The following is a 7,804-nucleotide window of genomic DNA, read 5'->3' as shown; positions in this document are numbered from 1 at the left end:
TTAGCCACGAGGCACGCTCGCAGATAAGGGCAAGTGACAGATGTGTTCTTGAGACCAGCTCTCCTCTCCAGTTACAGAGTTCTACGTGTCATCCAGTGTGGCTTTTTGTGCCAGGAGCTGCCTCTTCTGTGATGGCACATGGGGCCTCCTGTCAGCAAAGGCAGCTTAGTGGTCACACCCCTGGGTCCCCAGAGATGGGTGCAAAGGATTACATGGGGCTAATGCTGGGGATTTTGTTGGAAAAGAAGTGAGAAACCCATACTTCCTGCCTTCCTTGGGCCATGTTCTGGTGGGAAAGACCTGGTCACATGTAAGAAACCACAAGGGGTTCATGATGGGCTAGGAGAAGATATGGAATGACCTAGCTCAGTGTGGGGCATAAAAGCTCCCTGAAGATGCCCCATCTGAGGATGATGAACAGAGCTGGGTAGGTAGAGGGGGAAGGGAAGGAGATAGTGCTGGAGAGGATAGAGGAAGTGCAGCCATTGAGTGATGTGGTGGGAGGATGAGGGACAGGAACCGCTCTGGAGGCTGGGGCACAAGGTGGGCTAGCTCAAGACATCGGGCTTCTCTCTGGACTGCAGGGAACCTCTGAAGGACCCTAAGCAAGGGAGGAGTGATTGACAGCATGCAGGAAAGAGTGACTGACACCATGCAAGAGCACAGTGGAGCTGGGGATGGAGGAGATCCAAACAGGAGACGGTGAGACAGACAGCTTCTGCTGCTGTCCAGGCAGGCCACTTACGATGGTATATAAAAGAGCATGGGGGCAGAGCTGGACCAGAAACACCGATCAGCAAGCAAGAGTTCAGAAGGTCTGGCTGGCAGCCGGAGGAGAGCAGGAGGGAGGAGTGGAGTGGAGGAGAAGTCTGGTGGCCATGCAGATGAGTGGGCAGACAGTTGCTAAAACAGGGACTGCAGGAAACAGAGTAGCATGAGGTCTCAGGAGAGCAGTTGTTTGCCTACAGTGGATGTGAGGCATTCTTCTGAAATCAAGAGAGCCAGGGGTAGATCCTTCCTGGATCATGGAGGCCAGAGGAAGGAGGCATTCCAAGGAGAGTCTGGTACCCAGTGCTGAGTGGCATCATGGCATCCATCCCGTGTGCCCCAGTTCGCACAGCCAGCCTTGGGGGAAGCTTGATAGACTGATGTTCACCCTCGAGCTGCAGGCAAAAATGCTGACTCATCTGAGGGGAGGGTGTGGGATACACACGGTGGCTGCCACAAGCCCTTTGTTTAGTCATTTCTTAGTATTCTGTTTTAATGGGGGGATGATAAAGAAATAACAATTTGTTACTGTCCAAGTACACTTTTTTTTCCCTAGCTCTCTGGTTTTAGTTTCTGGGGTCAGGAGGGCCAGGGTTCTTTGATTTTGTTGTTTCTTTCTTGTTCTATGAGCTTTGTTCAGTTTTGAACTCATAGCAATCCTCCTGTCTCAACCTCTTGAGAGCTGGGATTACAGGCGTGAGCCACCACACCTGGCTCCTTTCCCTCTAATTGTTCTTTTGACTTTAAATCATAGGCGTACTCTCTCAAAAACAAAGACATTTTCAAATATTTAATCTTGAGATTTGTGGCTAGAATTTGCACAGCTTGTCCTTTGATGGGGAAACCTTGTTAGCCAATTATCTTTAAGAGGTGGATCCAAGTTAAGGCGTGGCTTTCTGGGAGTAAACACTGCAAGGCCCAGATGCTTCTCTCTCTTTCTCCTTCTCCGTGACTCCCGCGGGGCACAGCTGAGCTTGGACTTCTCGTTCCTGTTTCCTGAGTTTTCCCCTTATAATAAATAAAAATATAATTGTTTTATCCTTCAGCTAGCCTGGTTATTTCCCAAATTGAGCTAATTTCTACAGTCCTTGGCCACACTTGGGTTTCTCTTTTCCCTCTCTCCCCAGGTTCTTGTCCACCCAGGCCTCTTTGGAAGCAAGGAGCGCGGCTACAGAGCAGACAGCAGATGTCAGACTCAGGAGGAGTCTCTATGTGGAATGGGGATGGAGGGGAGGGTGCAGTAACTACCCGGTCTTCAGAACACTGCACATCCATCTTAATTTCTCCCTTGTAAGTTGTAAGAATTTGCCCTAAACATCTGCTCCCTTCAGCTATCGAAACATCTCCGTCTCCTCATCCTGATAGTTTGCCTTCATGAGATAGCGGTATGCTTTGAGTCGGAAATGTCCTGGGAGGCTCTCGGGTCAAGGGCTTGCTTCCCCGTGCGGCTGTATTCAGAGATGGGGCTTTGTAAAGACTGGGTCTCAAGGATTCTGACCTCACGTATGGATCAATGCATTGCTGTTTACAACTGATGGGCTATTGGGGGAGGATGATAGGAAATTAGAATGGGGGACCCTTCAAGAAAGGCAGACCTTTCGGATTCTGTGCTCCAGACGGGTTTTTCCACCCACCACTCCCACTCCTCTCACTGAGGTGAGCAGCTCCATTCCACGCCATGCAGCCCACCCAGCTGTTCTGCCTCACCGTACCGGAACATGGGGGACACATGAGAGTAGAACAAATCCTCTAAGACCAGGGCGCCAAACAAACCATTCTCCTTTGTCTTCTCCTCGAGGCTTTGGTCATGGAAGCAGACTTAGCAGAGATAACAAGCACTTCCTCCAAAGCCCTTAAAGCACTAGATGCTCAGTCTCTGCTTGTTGAATGAATGAATGAAAATGAATGAATGAATGAACGATGGAGCCAAGCAGAATAATGCACCTGTCTATTTCCATATTGCTTTCAACTTTTCTTAAATGCAGGGGGGAAGCTTTTTGCCACTTGGCATTTCAGAGTGACTCAGAAATCGTCACCAAGTCCCATGACGAGTCTAATTCCTTGCATGAGGAAACTGCTTTCAATTTATTTAAAATTTTAATTAAATTGTATTACTATTACTAGCACTAGTAGTAATAGTTGTGTGTGTGTGTCTGTGTCTGTGTGTAGGCATTTGTGTAAAGATCAGAGGATGACTGTTCTCTCCTACACTGCAGGGCCCAGGGATGTAACTCAGGTCATCAGACTTGCACAGCACGCACTTCTACGTGGCCCCAAAGCTGTTTAGTATTTAATTAACAACTTTAAAATGTTACCGAAGACCTCCACGGTTTGCCAAATGACAGGCGGCTGTAGATTCATAGCCAGCATTAAAAAGAAATCTCGAGTAAGAAGTGAACCCATACATATATAAGTGGATATAAATGTTTTCTTGTATTGATTTCTCGAGAATTATTACTTGGCAGCGTGTGTGGAGCTGCTGAACCTCACTATTGATAGATGCCACCTAGTGGTGAGAAGCAGCCACTGCTCACAGGTAACCCAATTTACATGGGCTTGTTCTTGTCGGCTAAAGGGAAGTGCGTCCCAGGCGGGACTGAAACTGGAGACTGGACATGAGAACCTGGAATCTGCTATGGCGTGGAACTGGAAGTCAGTCCTGTTGTTGCGTCACGTGATGTCTTACTCAGTCATCAACTCAGTCCAGCCCAGCCTCAAATCAGGCAGAGGAAGCGTGAACACTGCCCCTGCCATGTTTTTTCACTCAGAGGTGTCACCCACCTCTGCCCTTGGGGGTTTATCCTCCACTTCCCTTTGGAGGTGGGGGAATGGAATTTTAAGTTGTTACTTGTGTATACGGCTGAGAGTCTGAAAGCTTCTTAACCCTCTGCTTTTGGGACTCTGAGAGTTGGGGTGATGGTGAAGACCCTGCAGGCGGTGACATGTAGCTTCTGCTCTTCCGTCGTCCTCCTGCTCTGTACAAAAGCAGAGTGACCTAAACACTTCGGGCCCTCCTTGGTTGGTTGCAGGCCAGGCCTGAAGACACTGGAGTCGGAATTGTAAGTAGCTTGGGCCAAGAGTTTGAGTCATCAAAAAAGAAATCATCACCCACTCTGGAAGTCTTGGAAGTCCATGGGGCAGGCACACGGACCAGCATATAGGTCTCCTCACCTGTGAAATATGCAATAAGACCAGGAAATGTTTGTCTGCTGAAAGATACCCATCAGTCACAGCAGTTTCTGTTGTTATTACTACTTTTTCTTTAGAGAGACAGGATCTCATTCAGTAGCCCAGGCATGCCTGCCTGCATCTATGGAGTCCAGGCTGGCCTAGAGTTTGCAGCAATTTTCCTGCCTTGGTCTCCCACATGCCAGGATTATGCCCGCCGTTTTGCATCTTTCTGGGTCTCCGTGGTGATCTATGGTACATTAAGTGCACTGTGACATTTTAACTATCCTTTCCCAGCTTAGATATGCTTCCTGCAGAAATCCAGCTAGGTCTGCCTTCTGAGGGCAGCTGCCTCCATACAGGAGATTGTCTTCTGCTATCCCCAGCGGGGCCCTGGCAGAGCTGAGGTTTTTAGTAGGTGTCATTGTCTCCTGGGACAATTATATACGTTATTGCATGCAAAGGCAATTAGCACATGATCTCACAATACATTTCTCTCTTGATTTTCACTTCAAGGGAACATAGGCTTTGTTTTGGTCAGGACTAATGATATATCGCATATCCAGGGCAAGCAGCCAACTGTGTGTGGTGTGTGAGTCTGTCTATCTTTCTGTATGAGAGTGTATGTGCATGCTACCATATTCTTGTAGATGCCAGAGGACAACAGCGTGGAGTCAATTCTCTCCTTCCACTTTTTCATAAATTCTGAGGATCAAACATGTCGAGCTTTACCTACTGATCATCCGTCTCACCAGTCACCAAAACTACTTCTTAAAACTTTGTTGTGACTGGAGAGATAGCTCAGTGGTTAAGACTGCTTTCAGAGGCCCCGAGTTCAAGTCCCAGCACTCACAGGGCTAGTCACAGCTATCTATAACTGTAGCCCTGTGGAATCCAATGCCCTCTTCTGGAGTGTAAATGTACATGCAGGTAAAACATCCAGCTGGGCGGTGGTGGCGCACGCCTTTATTCCCAGCACTTGGGAGTCAGAGGCAGGCGGATCTCTCTGAGTTCGAGACCAACCTGGTCTACAAGAGCTAGTTCCAGGACAGGCTCCAAAGCCACAGAGAAACCCTGTCTCAAAAAACCAAAAAAAAAAAAAATCCATATACATAAATACACAAATAGACATAAATACACAATTCTTTGCTAGGTGTGGTAACACATTCCCTTAATCTTAGCATTTGGGAGGTAGAGACAGGCTGATCCCTGTGAATTCAGGACAGTCTGGTTTACAGAGTGAACTCCAAGACAACCAGAAATATACAGTGAGGCCTTGTTTCAAAAAAAAAAAAATCAAAGCAATAGCAACGAAAGACAGAACCAAAACATGCTGAAGGACCTGACCTTTTTTGTTGTACTTACAAGGCTACATCCAAACATGCTGTTGTGAGAGGCTTGTGCTGTGGAAGACAGGGAAAGCATAACCACAGGCTAGACACACGAGAGGGCAACCCCCACCCCAAGCCAACAGGACACACAGAGATGAGTGACACATATATGTGCATTGCATAAGCAGGGACAGTGCAGCAGGCCAGAGGGCAGGGCTGCTTCCCAGGCAGGCCCTGCGCCATCTCTCTGGGTTTCCCAGTTATTGGCACTGTTTATCTCCTCCTGTTTTAATTTTTCCTTTTTTCTGGGGCTGAAGGTGGAACTCCAAGCTTACACACTTCAGGTAAGTGCACTTCAGCCAAGCTCCACCGCAGTTCTCCTTCCTCTCCCATCTGACAGCATTGGCACAGCCTTTGCTGACTTCCCCAAGGTTGGTCTGCATGCACCAGCTCTCCTTCTGTTGAAGCACCTACCTGCTCTCAAACTGTTCCTCGTCCTGAAGCCTCAAGTGGTGGCCAATAGCCCTTTGGCGCTAACAGCAGGCCCTAAGCGGTATAAAACCAATACCCATTTGTTGCAAAGTGTGAATATTCATTTAACATCAAAAGAGAGGCTTTAGCTGGAAGGCTGTAGGAGCAGGGGAAAGAGGAAATGAAGGCTCTATGTCTTCGATAAGTTAGCCATTGACCTTTACCGTCCTGCATGCAGCCTTGCAGGTTGGATCTTGTGGCTTGTTAAGGAAATTAAACTGGCTTTCCTGAGTTAAAAAGTAAACAGATACAAGCAGCAGAAAGGTTAGCTGGCAAGCTCAGCTACTTGGATTAACTGGCATATCTTTGTTCCTTTCATTTTTCTTAGATTGATTAGAAATTATTTCAGCAGAAGTCAGACGTGTGGGAGAATTGGGAATTAAGGATCCCTAGAGCCTGTTTCCTTAGACACTCAGAGCACAGAGGAATCCCGAGGGTAAGCGGACCTTTGATAGGCACAGAGGGAGGCTTAGGGGAAAGTGACTAGGAGATGAGGAACCTGTGATTGCTCACATTAGCTTTCAAGTGACTGCATTCTGTATGCGCACTACATGTGTGCAGTGCCCAGAGAGGCCAGAAGAGGACCTCCGAGCCTCTGGAATTGGAGTTGCAGATGTTTCTGAGTGACCATTGGAAACTGGGTGAGAAAGTCAGGTCCTCTGTCCAAGCAGTGAGTGCTCTTAACTGTCAAGGACTCTGACTCACACTGGCTTTTACACATGCTCTACTGCATACTTGGTGGTTGGTATTTTTCTTTGAAACTTCAGCAAGCTCCAAACCTTTGCTAGAAGCATTTTGTATTTCTTTCTGTAAGATACCCTGAGCCCATGGCCAGGCACTGCCCTCCTCACAGGTGTGGTATCCCAGTCTCTGCCCTGAATTTAATCTGCACATCCCCCCAAAGCAATGGAGCAGAGGCACGTGAAGAGCTTGCCAGGATGCACAACATCATCATAGGCCATTCATCAGGCTCCATGTTTGTTGAATGCATACACAACCTTGCAATCCCAGAAAGACCTCAAAAAACCTGGAGATCTCAGGAGCGTTGTGTCATATACAGGGCACTGACATGTTTTACCAGGCCAATTACTACGCATTACACCTGAATTATAAAATGATATATAAAGTATTGGATAATGGGTACACCGAGAAATGTAACGTGGGTGGGGACCCATTCTGTTTAAACTTTACCAGGGTGTGTGTGCGAGGTAGGAAGCACGGTACAGGTAAGGAGAGATAACATTATAACATTATCTCTTTCAGAGAGAAGTTCAAAGTCCCAATTAAACCAGATCAAGACTCTGGGGACACGAGGTGAAGCCGGCTCAGGAAATCCTACCACCTGCACCTGCCTCATTTACGCCTCCTCGTGCATCTCCGAATAGGGCCCAACCCAGGGCTCCTGCAGCCAGCCGCAGTTGAGGCTTCCTGGGAGAAAAACAAGGCCTGAACACTGAGTGCAGGCCTTCCAGGCAGTCGAGGGGCCACTCGAGCGTCACAGATAGCCCGCCGGCCGGCGCGGACTGCGCCTAGGACTTTTGCATCAAGTGCGTCCCCCGGGAATCGCCGGGCTGTGGCGACCCTCAGGGGACCAGCAAAGGTAAGAGCTTGCGGGCCTGAAGAGTCCACACCCGGGGAGCACGGGTCGCTCCGAGGGCGCCCCGGCTAGCGAGCGGTCCGAAGCCCGTTGCTCCTCCCCGCAGGCCAAGGCCTCGCGCTCAGCCACCAGCGGCTCGCTCTCCCCGGACGCTCGCGCGCGCCCGACGACAAGGGGCGAGTCTGGCCAGGAGGCGCGCCAATGGGCGTGGGCGGAGCGCTGGAGGCGGGGCCTGTCCTGTGGGCCAATGGGCGTGGGCGGAGCTCTAGGTGCGGGGACTGGCCAAGCACCGACCAATGAAAGGGGCTGGAGCGCTTAGGGGTGGGGTCTATTGGAGCACCGGCCAATAGGCGGGGGAGGAGCGCGTGGGGGCGGTGCCGGGGCGGGCGGCGGCGGCGGGAGCCGGCTG

This window comes from Microtus ochrogaster, chromosome 4 (genome assembly GCF_000317375.1).
Source record: "Microtus ochrogaster isolate Prairie Vole_2 chromosome 4, MicOch1.0, whole genome shotgun sequence".
Lineage (NCBI taxonomy): Eukaryota > Metazoa > Chordata > Mammalia > Rodentia > Cricetidae > Microtus > Microtus ochrogaster.
Note: the sequence above shows the minus strand (reverse complement) of the source record.